At 42.3% G+C, this 10,864-nt stretch overlaps 2 pseudogenes; one reads left to right on the top strand and one right to left on the bottom strand.

The window, feature by feature from the left end:
- Positions 1-5,524: 5,524 nt before the first annotated feature.
- On the bottom strand, positions 5,525-6,844 carry LOC110296934 (large ribosomal subunit protein eL31-like; annotated as a pseudogene).
- A 348-nt stretch (positions 6,845-7,192) lies between these two features.
- Positions 7,193-7,557, top strand: LOC110297055 (large ribosomal subunit protein uL29 pseudogene; annotated as a pseudogene).
- The last annotated feature ends 3,307 nt before the right edge of the window (positions 7,558-10,864 follow it).

Below are 10,864 nucleotides of genomic sequence, written 5' to 3'. Positions count from 1 at the left end.
AGAGAGAAGAGAGAAGAGAGGGAGAGAAACTCTAAGCCTTGAAAAATTGCCTGTCAGTTTATTTCAAAAAGCAGTCTTTATATTTATTATGCATCTTCCAGATATTCCTGCTTCCAGTTGAGAACTCCTATCCTGTGTGGAGGCTGAACCCCCAACAACAGTGAACATGGAAATTTAAGAAAATTGGAATGGAAAAAGCAGAAAGTCAAGAGAAATAAGGAAATAAGTGCATTATAAACACATTTTTTTTCCTTCTCCTACTGAGTCTGTATGTACATCAGTGTCTAGGACTGGGATTAAAAACATGTCCACAAAATCCTTATTTCCTCCTTTCTTTAATTTTTTTTTAATATTTATTTATATGAGTACACTGTAGCTGTCTTCAGACACACCAGAAGAGGGCATCAGATCCCATTACAGATGGTTGTGAGCCACCATGTGGTTGCTGGGAATTGATTCAGGACCTCTGGTAGAACAGTCAGTGTTCTTACCTACTCAGCCATCTCTGCTGGCCCTTTCCTTAATTTTTATGTGAATACTAACTTACTTGAATTCCTTTTTTTAATTAAGTAGTGTGTGTGTGTGTGTGTGTGTGTGTGTGTGTGTGTGTGTGTGTGTTATTTCTATGTCTATCTTTCAGCCTATATCAGTGTATAGTTAGAGAACTGGAAGGAAGTTATTTTTTCATTCCACCATTGGTAGCTTGGTGTTTGCACTCTGGCTGTTCCACTACAGTACCTGTCCTCTGATTGCTGAGCCATTTGCTAGCTCCTGACTTCTCTTTAGAATAGTAGTTCTCTATAGAGCAGCACTGCTATTCCAGAGAATGCTATGAATATCATATCAGTTATTTTAGTAAAATGTCAACTTTTGTGCTTCATATAGCATTGTCTGGTTTTCATTGCTGTTTATTTTTTATTGTTTGTTAAACATTGATGGCTTCTGAAGGAAACGGCAAGAAAAACGGCAAGAAAATTCGTACTTTTTCTCCCCCGGTAGAGTTCCCTCACTCCTGGATGGAGCAAAGTTTCTTAACTTTAATTTCCTTTAAGGTTTCACATGCTTGGCAGATATTCTTTTTTTTTTTTGGTTTTTCGAGACAGGGTTTCTCTGTGTAGCCTTGGCTGTCCTGGAACTCACTTTGGGATTAAAGGCGTGCGCCACCACGCCCGGCTCTAAAACTTACTTTCTTAATTCACCGCTTTTAATACTCTCAGGATTCCTGCAATTGTAGCGGGGGCGGGGGGGGGGGGGGAGGGGGCGGGGGGAGCTATTTTGCATACCGATTACCCAGCATGCTTTGAATCAGACGTTATCCGGAAGCCCTGTAAGGTCATTGAATTGTAAATAGATTTTTCTTCTAAATTAAATACTTTTCTGTTGTTTTATTATTACGTATGAGGTATATATTTGGAATACACAAACATATTTTTAACAGTTTCAGCTCATAATCCACCATGACTTGTAAAGGGTGAATATTGTAAACCTTATATATCTACAAGTATGAGTTTGACTTTCGGTTGGTCCGAGAGTAGTGGTGTTTACAACTAATTGATCACAACCAGTTACAGATTTCTTTGTTCCTTCTCCGCTCCCACTGCTTCACTTGACCAGCCTTTTGTTGAATGAGCTATTAACATTCCCTCTTGAGGGTGGACAACTAAATATTTTTTAATCACTTTAAGAAATGATTATAACATCACAATCTACCAGCGTAATTGACTAATTATAAGCACATCACCTACCACGTAAAGAAGGGAAATCCCTTTATTTGTGTCAGATCCTTCTGTTTACTGAGAGCCTTAGGTTTATGTGTTGAAGTGACCCATCCATATTCATTCACCTCCCTGTCCCCAGTGTCAAAGAGAGGGCAGAACAGAGCAAACTGTAGAGGAAAAAGCAAGATCTGCAGGTTGCAAAGCTATATGCATACGGGTTTGCTCTCACTCCACATAGGAAGTCAGTGTGTCCTTTTCGTAAGTCTATTTTGAAGCAAAGTTAAAAAGATGAAGGAGGAAACGTGCAAGGCTGTTAACCTAGAAATGATTCTCCTTTCTAAGTAGTGGGGAAACTCTAGTGTCCTTATTTATTTCTTGGACTCTGGTTCATGACCTTGGCTTCTCCAAGCTTTTCTTTTAAAAATGGTAAGATTGTGATCCTGAAAGAAAATTCTGCTTCTGTTCTGAGATGATTGGCTTTTGGAAATCAGAATTCTTGTTTCAAGCTACTTTGCATGCGACAATAGCAGGATATCTACTATGCAACATTAGGAACATAATTATACTAAACATACTATTATTACCTGAAACTCAGATTCAGCTAGTGCTGTGATCTGAATGGGAACCTTTATCTTTGTGCACTGGAATCCTAATCACCAGTGTGAGACTGTTGTGTATTGGGAGGAGTCCTGGGTGCTTAGATTTTGAGACCTCTGTCTCCTTGAATTGCGAATGACTCTATTAAAAGAGCTGGAAGCAGAAGGTTCTCTTCATTTCACCACTCCCGCACACAGAATCCATCTACCTTTTATCTTTCCAGCAGCTGCTCTGTGAGAACACAGAAAACACATATCAGATGCATATATATGTTATATTCACATAAATTATCTAATCTAGAGTATTCTGCTAAAGTGGCATAAGACACACTAAAAAAAAAAAAAAAAAGTATACACCTTGTATTTTATCAGTTGCCCCTATCTTAGTCTGGATATGGTGCCACATGCCTTTAATCCAGCCTTTGGGGTGCAGAAGCAGACTGATCTCTGAATTCCAGGTCTGGTCTGCATAGCGCTTTCCTACTTAGCAAAGACAATCAATCAATTAAATCAACACAAAACTCTTTACTTTCCAGAGTTAGCGGATTATATTCTGGGGAGACTGAATAATATTATTGCAATGGCCACTCACTGTTTTACAGACATCATTATCTAATTTGCTATCAAGTCTAAAGGGATTATGCTCTCCCAACTGTTATAAATTAGGCACTTTGCCAACTCTCCTTCCACCTACTCAGTGGCAGCAGCATAAGGCACCACCTGCTACCTGCAAAGCACAAGGAGTTTCTACTGTCCTAGAAGATACGTATTTTTCCTATGAGGTCTCCCCCATCCCAAGTGTCTCTCTTTGTCTTTGTCTGTTTCCCCCCACCCCACACTCTCTCATGTTCCCACATGGAGACAGCCTTTCACTGTCCCTCTTCCTCCAATTATCCTGTTGTGTTAGATCTGTTGTATAGCATGATCTCTTACGATTTCTTAGCAACACACCTTGGACTTGGACCGCCAAAGATACTGTTTCGCCACTTTATCCTAACACCAACACCTGAAAATTTCATTGTTCTTAATTTGACCCCTCTAACATCACACACACACACACACACACACACACACACACACACGCACACCAGCAGGAAAAAGTGCTACTGAAGAAGAAGTTGTTACAGATCATGAGCTACCAGTGTGGTCTCTCTGAATCATAGTTTCTCATTTGTCCAACTAACCTCACTAGATTGCAAATAATATTAGGATATAGAAGTAACATGAAGGTAGTCCATACCTGATAAAGAACAAAACCGTTGTAAAGATTTTTCTGACTTTAGCTGGCACAGTTATTTTCTCACACTCACTGTCATTTATTAGTTGTTTGTGGTCATACAGTCACCAGCCGGCTTTCCTTTTGACATAATCTAAGGGTCTCCACCAGTTAGAGAATTAAAGGGCAGGAAAAATCTTTGGTCCCACAGGTAGAATCAGAGTATCTAAAACACCTCAGATAGCAGCAGACAAAATAAATAGTTGAAGAAAGGGGTTTATTAAGAAAGATATGATGCGCTGGGCGTGGTGGCGCACGCCTTTAATCCCGGCAACTGGGAGGCAGAGGCAGGCCGATTTCTGAGTTCAAGCCTAGCCTGGTCTACAAAGTGAGTTCCAGGACAGCCAGGGCTATATAGAGAAAGCCTGTCTCAAAAAACAAAATAAATAAATAAATAAATAAATAAATAATAAAATAAAATAAAAAATATGATGCTCCCTCAGGAATGCTGCTGGTGGAAGACAAGTGCTTGAAAGGCCCCCTTTGCTTTAGGTTGTCAGGCTTTTGTCTTTTTTTTTTTTTTTTTTTTTTTTTTTGGTTTTTTGAGACAGGGTTTCTCTGTGTAGCCCTGGCTGTCCTGGAACTCACTTTGTAGACCAGGCTGGCCCCGAACTCAGAAATCCGCCTGCCTCTGCCTCCCGAGTGCTGGGATTAAAGGCGTGCGCCACCACGCCCGGCTCAGGCTTTTGTCTTAAGAGGATGAGAGAAAAGCCAGCCACCTTGGAAACTCACGACCTTTATTACCCAGTCATGCCCTTACCCTATCTGCCTGCCCACTAGGAAGTCTGTTTAACTCTGCAATCTCTTACTTTGTCAAGGTGCATGTATGCTTTCAAGCATAGGAAAGAGGAAGAAACATGTGGGAAGTCCAAAAGACACTTATCTTTCACATTGTTTTTTCTTGTACTTAGTATGTATGTGTGTACACAACTTACAGAAGTTCTCCTTCTTCCATGTGAATGTGGAAGGATGGGGATGGAAGTCAGGTTGTCAGGTGCATGCACGTGGGTGTGCATGTGTGTGTGTGCGCGCACGTGTGTGTGTGTGTGTGTGTGTGTGTCTAGATTGACTCTATTTTCTCCTTCTCTAATCCAGTCTCCAGGTGCCATGATTCTAGAGGAGAGCCTTGGAGCTCTCCGAGCTACTTTGGTTAAATACACTTGTGTGGCAGTCCCACTGTCAGCAATATGCAAACATACAGTTCCATGACCTCATTTTGAACAGACTGAGGAGAGTAGAAGTTAAACAGACTCCCTGGTAGGCAGGCAGACAGGGAGAGAGGCCGTGGCTAGGTAATAAAGGGAGCAAATTTCCAAGGTGGCCAGCTTCTTGCTCAACCTCCTGACTTGAAGTAAAAGTCGGGCAGTTTTCTTTACTGACAGGCAGGGTCCCTGCTGATGGACTGGCTCACCAAGCTCAAGGCCAGCCAGATCAGGACATATCAAACACAAAACCATCTTATTATCTTCGACCCTCTAGTAGGGGAGAAAGATCCTTCAGAGACTTTAAAACTTTCAGGCCTCAAGAAGAGCCTGGATTGTCAGCTTTCTGAGTCCCATTTTGCAAAGGGTCCTTTTCACTGAGTATCAGCTTCTTCACCCCAGTAAACTCCTTCCTTCACCCACTGATTCTGTCTGAGATGCTTCAGATTTCTCAGGGGCTACCTGTTGCATTTCAGATTTTCCTGCTTTTAATTGGCAGAGAAAATGGACCTGACCAAGACCCCTAGACTGTATTATTTCAGACTGTACAAGAGTTCCCTAGATCTGCAATTCAAGTCAAACTTAGATTTGTGACTTCAATGAAGAAATAAATTTCAGGTTAAGTCAGTATGAATGACAACTGGAGGGTTTTGGGGGTGTTTGGGGTTTTGTTGTGTTTTTTGTTTTTGTTTTTTGAAGGCAGATCTGCAACTTTATTTGGCATTCAGCAGGTTAGTTCTCAGCCACATTGACCGTCTGTAGATTTTTGAATGTGGTAACAGGCACATAGGTTACCAGCACGTAGAGCTTTTTTGGTGAATCCTCATCTGCCGCAGACCCTCTGGGTCCCTGTGTCTGCGTGGAACGGGGTCTCTCGATTCGGGTGGGCAAAGCGTGGATGAATGAGTGACAAACAGACACACACAGGAGAGTTCGTGTGTAGAATCTGAATGTAATTTTGCAACTCGAGCATCAGAGTTTTTATGCAGAGGACAATAAGGAAGTTGGGTGACATATTCGCAAGGTACAATTGAGGTAACCGAAATCTTACATAAAACAGAGGAATGCAAACACAAAAGGTCTAAAGGGAACCACCTGGGATAGAATTCATTGATAACAGCTGGGATCAACAAGGGCTCCACCTAAGATTAGAAGCTCCACTAATCTTAGAAGCCAGGGTCAAGAGCTTTGAGTCCTTGCCATAGTTCCTATTTTAGTCTCTTGTATAGTCCACCTTCCCCTTAGGCCATCGTAAATACGTGTGTATGTGTGTGTGTGTGTGTGTGTGTGTGTGTGTGTGTGTGTGTGTGTGTGTGTGTGTGTGTGTATGGGTGTAACTCTGGTATAGTATCTATTCTGGTTTCTCCTTTGGTCTGAAACTTCCTTCTTCCTTAGTGATGGTAAATTCCTGTGTAAGGGAGTGACTTAGCTTTTACAATCTTGCTGAATTCTAAGCCCATGATCTTGCTCAAGGACATTTCTAGGACTGTTGGAACACTGGTGGAAGGCTTAAGCCATGTCAGAATTCAATTTTAAAAAGCACTTATAATAGGAAAATACTGAAAGAGAGCACGTGGATCCATACACTAGACTAACTCGGGAATGGAACGCGGGAATGAAAAATTACTGTATGGGTAGGGAACGCTAGACTCCAGGAGGAGAGCTTCTTTGAAACTCTTTTGCCTCATGAGTGACTTTTAAGCCTCTCGGCTTGTCCAGTTGACTCGACCGGGGCGTAGCACTCATCCTCATTACGTTTTCTGGACAAACGTACTCCGGTGCGATAAGGGACGTTCCTTATTCCCTTGGCCCAGACGGCTTTATTGAGCCTGGTGTCAATGCGCACATCTGGTGTCCCCATTTCCTTCATAAAAACTTCCGAATTTCTTTGTGTGCCCGAGGAGCACGCTTCTTGAAGCCCACTCCATGGATGCGCTTGTGAATGTTGATGGTGTATTCTCGGGTCACCACCTCATTGATAGCAGAACGGCCCTTCTTCGTCTTCTCGCTACCCTTCTTTACGGGAGCCATTCTGCCGGGCCCAAGTTGGAAAGGAACAACTGGAGGTTTTATTAAGGATCTTTTTTTTTTTTTTGGTTTTTCGAGACAGGGTTTTTCTGTGTAGCCCTGGCTGTCCTGGAGCTTACTTTGTAGACCAGGCTGGCCTTGAACTCAGAAATCAGCCTGCCTCTGCCTCCCGAGTGCTGGGATTTTAATACAAACGTTAAGCACAAGTGTTAGAGAGAGATGCTCATTTAAAAACGAAACAAACAAAAAAAGGCATACTTAAGTGTAGATAAGGGCTTCTAAAGGGAGGGTCTCAATCCTCTTAGCATTAGCCTTATACCGCCCATTTGGAGTTCTCTAGAGTTATACTTAAAAAGTTTGCTAAGGAACAACGCCGAAATGGCCAAGAGTAAGGCTCGGGACCTGCGCGGCAAGAAGAAGGAGGAGCTGTTGAAACAACTGGACTATCTGAAGGTGGAATTGTCCCAGCTTCGGGTCGCCGAAGTGACAGGCGGCGCCGCGTCCAAGCTCTTCAAAAGATACAAGTCGTTCGCAAATCCATCACCCGAGTCCTCGCTGTTATTAACCAGACTCAAAAAGAAAACCTCAGGAAGTTCTACAAGGGCAAGAAATACAAGCTCCTGGACCTGCGACCCAAGAAGACTAGAGCCATGCGCCGCCGGCTCACCAAGCACGAGGAGAAGCTGAAGACCAAGAAGCAGCAGCGGAAAGAGCGCAAGTATGCAGTCAAGGCCTGAGATGACAACGGCAATAAAGTGCGAGACTGACTGGCAAAAAAAAAAAAAAGTGTGCTAAGAAACCTTTTTCTTTTCTCTACCTTTTGATTAATAAGATTATAAGGTAGTTCTACCAATAAAATTATAATCTGTTAAAGACCAGCATTTAGTCTTTTCCCTGTAAAGGAGGTTTCTGATAAGATTCCCTAGAAAATTGCATGTTTACAACTGGGAGGGACAAGGGCCTGGAACAATTGTTGTTTGTTTTGTTTTGTTTGTTTGTTTGTTTGAGTCAGGGTTTCTCTGTGTAGCCCTGGCTGTCCTGGAACTCACTTTGTAGACCAGGCTGGCCTCGAACTCAGAAATCCGCCTGCCTCTGCCTCCCGAGTGCTGGGATTATAGGCGTGTGCCACCACGGCCAGCCTGGAACAATTGTTAATTGTGCTGAAATCTTTGTCTGTGAGCAAGAGACTTCAATAGCAAGCAAAGGGTGAGGGGCTCCTCTCCCTTCTAATGTCTCCATACTTTTCTTTCTCTACCTCAGCAGAGACAATTCCACAATCTTATTATACAGAGCCTTGCTTCCAGCTTTCTCACGGTTGTCAAAGGCCTCTGGGTGCGACTCAGGTGTGCAAGTGTCTCTTGCAAATGTCTCTGAGGCTCCCCTTGGCATTCCCACAAGAAACTTAGCCTTCTTTCACATTTTTCTATATTTTCAAACTCTTGGAGTTGATTACCTTCCTCCAAAAATGCTTCCTTTCTGAGACATGTATTTTTACAGTTCTATTTTAAAACATGACACTATTTTCAACTTTAAATATCTCTTAATCTTGTTTATTAAGTCTTATTAAATATTAGTCTTTGACCCTGCTGATATTACTTTAAAACTCTTAAATGTCTGCAAAGCTTTTCATTTTGCTCTTTACGTTTCAAACATTGTAGAAATTAAATAACCTTGCCTTAAAAAGTACCAATAAAAAAAATGAAAAGAAAGCCGGGCGGTGGTGGCGCACGCCTTTAATCCCAGCACTTGGGAGGCAGAAGCAGGCGGATTTCTGAGTTCGAGGCCAGCCTGGTCTACAAAGTGAGTTCCAGGACAGCCAGGGCTACACAGAGAAACCCTGTATCGAAAAACCAAAAAGAAAAAAAAAAAAGAAAAGAAAAAAAGAAAAGAAAAAAAGAAAAGAAAAGAAAACAGTGGGCAGGAAGCTATTCATAGTTACCCAGTCTCTTTCCTTTACTTAGGCCATGTAATGTCTTTGTCAGTCATCGCTATTATATAACTGTTTATTAGTCTTGACCTGTGATTGATTTCAACAAACCCTTTTTATTTATTACTTGTTTATTTGTCTTAGAGGGGAACAATCGAGTATTTTTCTGTATCCTCAATGATACCATAAACATATTGCCATTTAACTTGTACAATTTCTAAGAGTAGAAAAATTATTTGGGGAAGATATAAATTTCAAAAAAGACTAGTCAAGTGCAGTAGTGAGAAGGGGGGAAAGTGTAGAACAGGAGTTCAATCTGTAACTGACTGTGAACAATCAATTGAGATAACTCACTACCTTCGGACCAGCCGAAGCTTGTAGGATCACGCTGGACTAATTAAAGCCCGAACCACTCATCACTTTTCACTTATGGTGATTTTTCTGTTGCATGTGTAAATCACATCGCAATATAAATATTGTGTTTATATATAAAACTCTGGAAGTAACTGGTCATTAATACCTTTGATGACTATCAGCCATCAAAACTCGAAACCGCTGATATTTGCTGAGCATCTTGGGAAAGACTTGCAAATGTATCATTTCGTCACTCGGGCGTTTCTCCTGGCCTATGAAATGCTCAGTAGCTGCTGATGGGCCTCCTTTGTCCGGGTGCTGTGGGTCGGCCACGATCCGTCTTCCGATAGGGAGGAAGCTTCACTGTGCATACCCTCGCGCTTTTTACCCCTAAGCCCTTCTGCAAAACTGTGCCCTAAAACTAACCATTTTCCCACGTGGGTAGTCTGCTACCCACTACCCGCTCTTCCCCAAGCCCCAAGTGACCAAACCCAAACAAAACAGGCAAACAGGCAAGCAGCCCCACCAGGCCCGGGGGGGGGGGGGGGGGAGAGAGAGAGAAAGGATATTCTGAAGCGAGGTAGGGTTGTAATGAAACAGGCTGAAAACTGTCAGATTGCATCAGTCATTCCAGATAGCAACACCCTAAAGAAGGGTAGTGACTCCTGTCATATAACTTACCAACTAGGTTCTGTTGTTACAGATGCCCTTTTCCCAGAAATGTCCCCTGGGACTCTTCAAACACCTGCCTCAGCCCGAAGAAATGGAAAAGTGTCTCTTAGTCTATTAGGTGATGTCAGCAAACTTAACCCATTTCCTGGAGACACAACATCCTTCATCTTTACTTCCCTCCCAGGCTCTGCTCTCCGCTGACCCTCCTGAGACTTTCTAAGACCCTTGGTGCTCTGCATCAGTGCTACCTGTTTGCTTAATCGAACCTGCTGCTTCCAAGCAGGCGCTAATACACTTTTTGCCTGAAAAATGGTCTCTGCATCTCTTGAACCTCCATCCTACCTAAAAACTCAACAAAATTGACAGGGAAAATATAAATGAGTTTATAAAAATGATTCATTCAGGTAGGGCATGGTGGCAGTTTCCATTTGTCCAACATCTGTGAGAGAGAGAGGGGCAGGCAGATCTCTGTGAGTTTGAGGCCAGCATAGAGACTTTCAGGCCATCCAGGGTTATTTAGTGAGAATTTCTTTTCAAAATAATAATACAAATAGCTTTAGTATTATACTATTATTATATATTATTGATGTGTTAGAATGGTGGGTCACATCTCAACAGCACACTAGGCCAAGACAGTTCCATGTGGGAGAGATTTTATTGGGAGAGAGAGACAAGGTAGTGGCAGAAAGAGCAGAAGAGAGAGTGAGGCAGGGAAGGTGGCAACAAAAAGAAAAGTGGGAAAGAGAGGAGGGGCGTCTATGGAAAATGACTGTAAAGGTGGGAGCTGAGCCCAATGAATTCTGGGAATATGGTGGCCATTGTCTTGTCGCACTGTCGCCTATGTGATGTCATAGGTTTGGGAGGTCCTGATGCCAACAATTATTATATACAACAATATAACTATATTATGTATTATATAACTATATTATATATTATTATACTATATTAGTATACTTAAGATCCATGTAGTAGCAGGAAAGAGCAGCCTATTCTTTGCTGGGCTTTCCCTGGCAGGGGTAGCAAAGCCTGCTCTACCCATCTTCCTCCCTTGTGTCTAATCTGTAGCACCCTCTCCTTACCGGCATCTAAAT

This window comes from Mus caroli, unplaced genomic scaffold (genome assembly GCF_978045245.1).
Source record: "Mus caroli unplaced genomic scaffold, Mus_caroli_1 scaffold_7, whole genome shotgun sequence".
NCBI lineage: Eukaryota > Metazoa > Chordata > Mammalia > Rodentia > Muridae > Mus > Mus caroli.
This window is presented reverse-complemented; position numbering and strand designations above follow the sequence as displayed.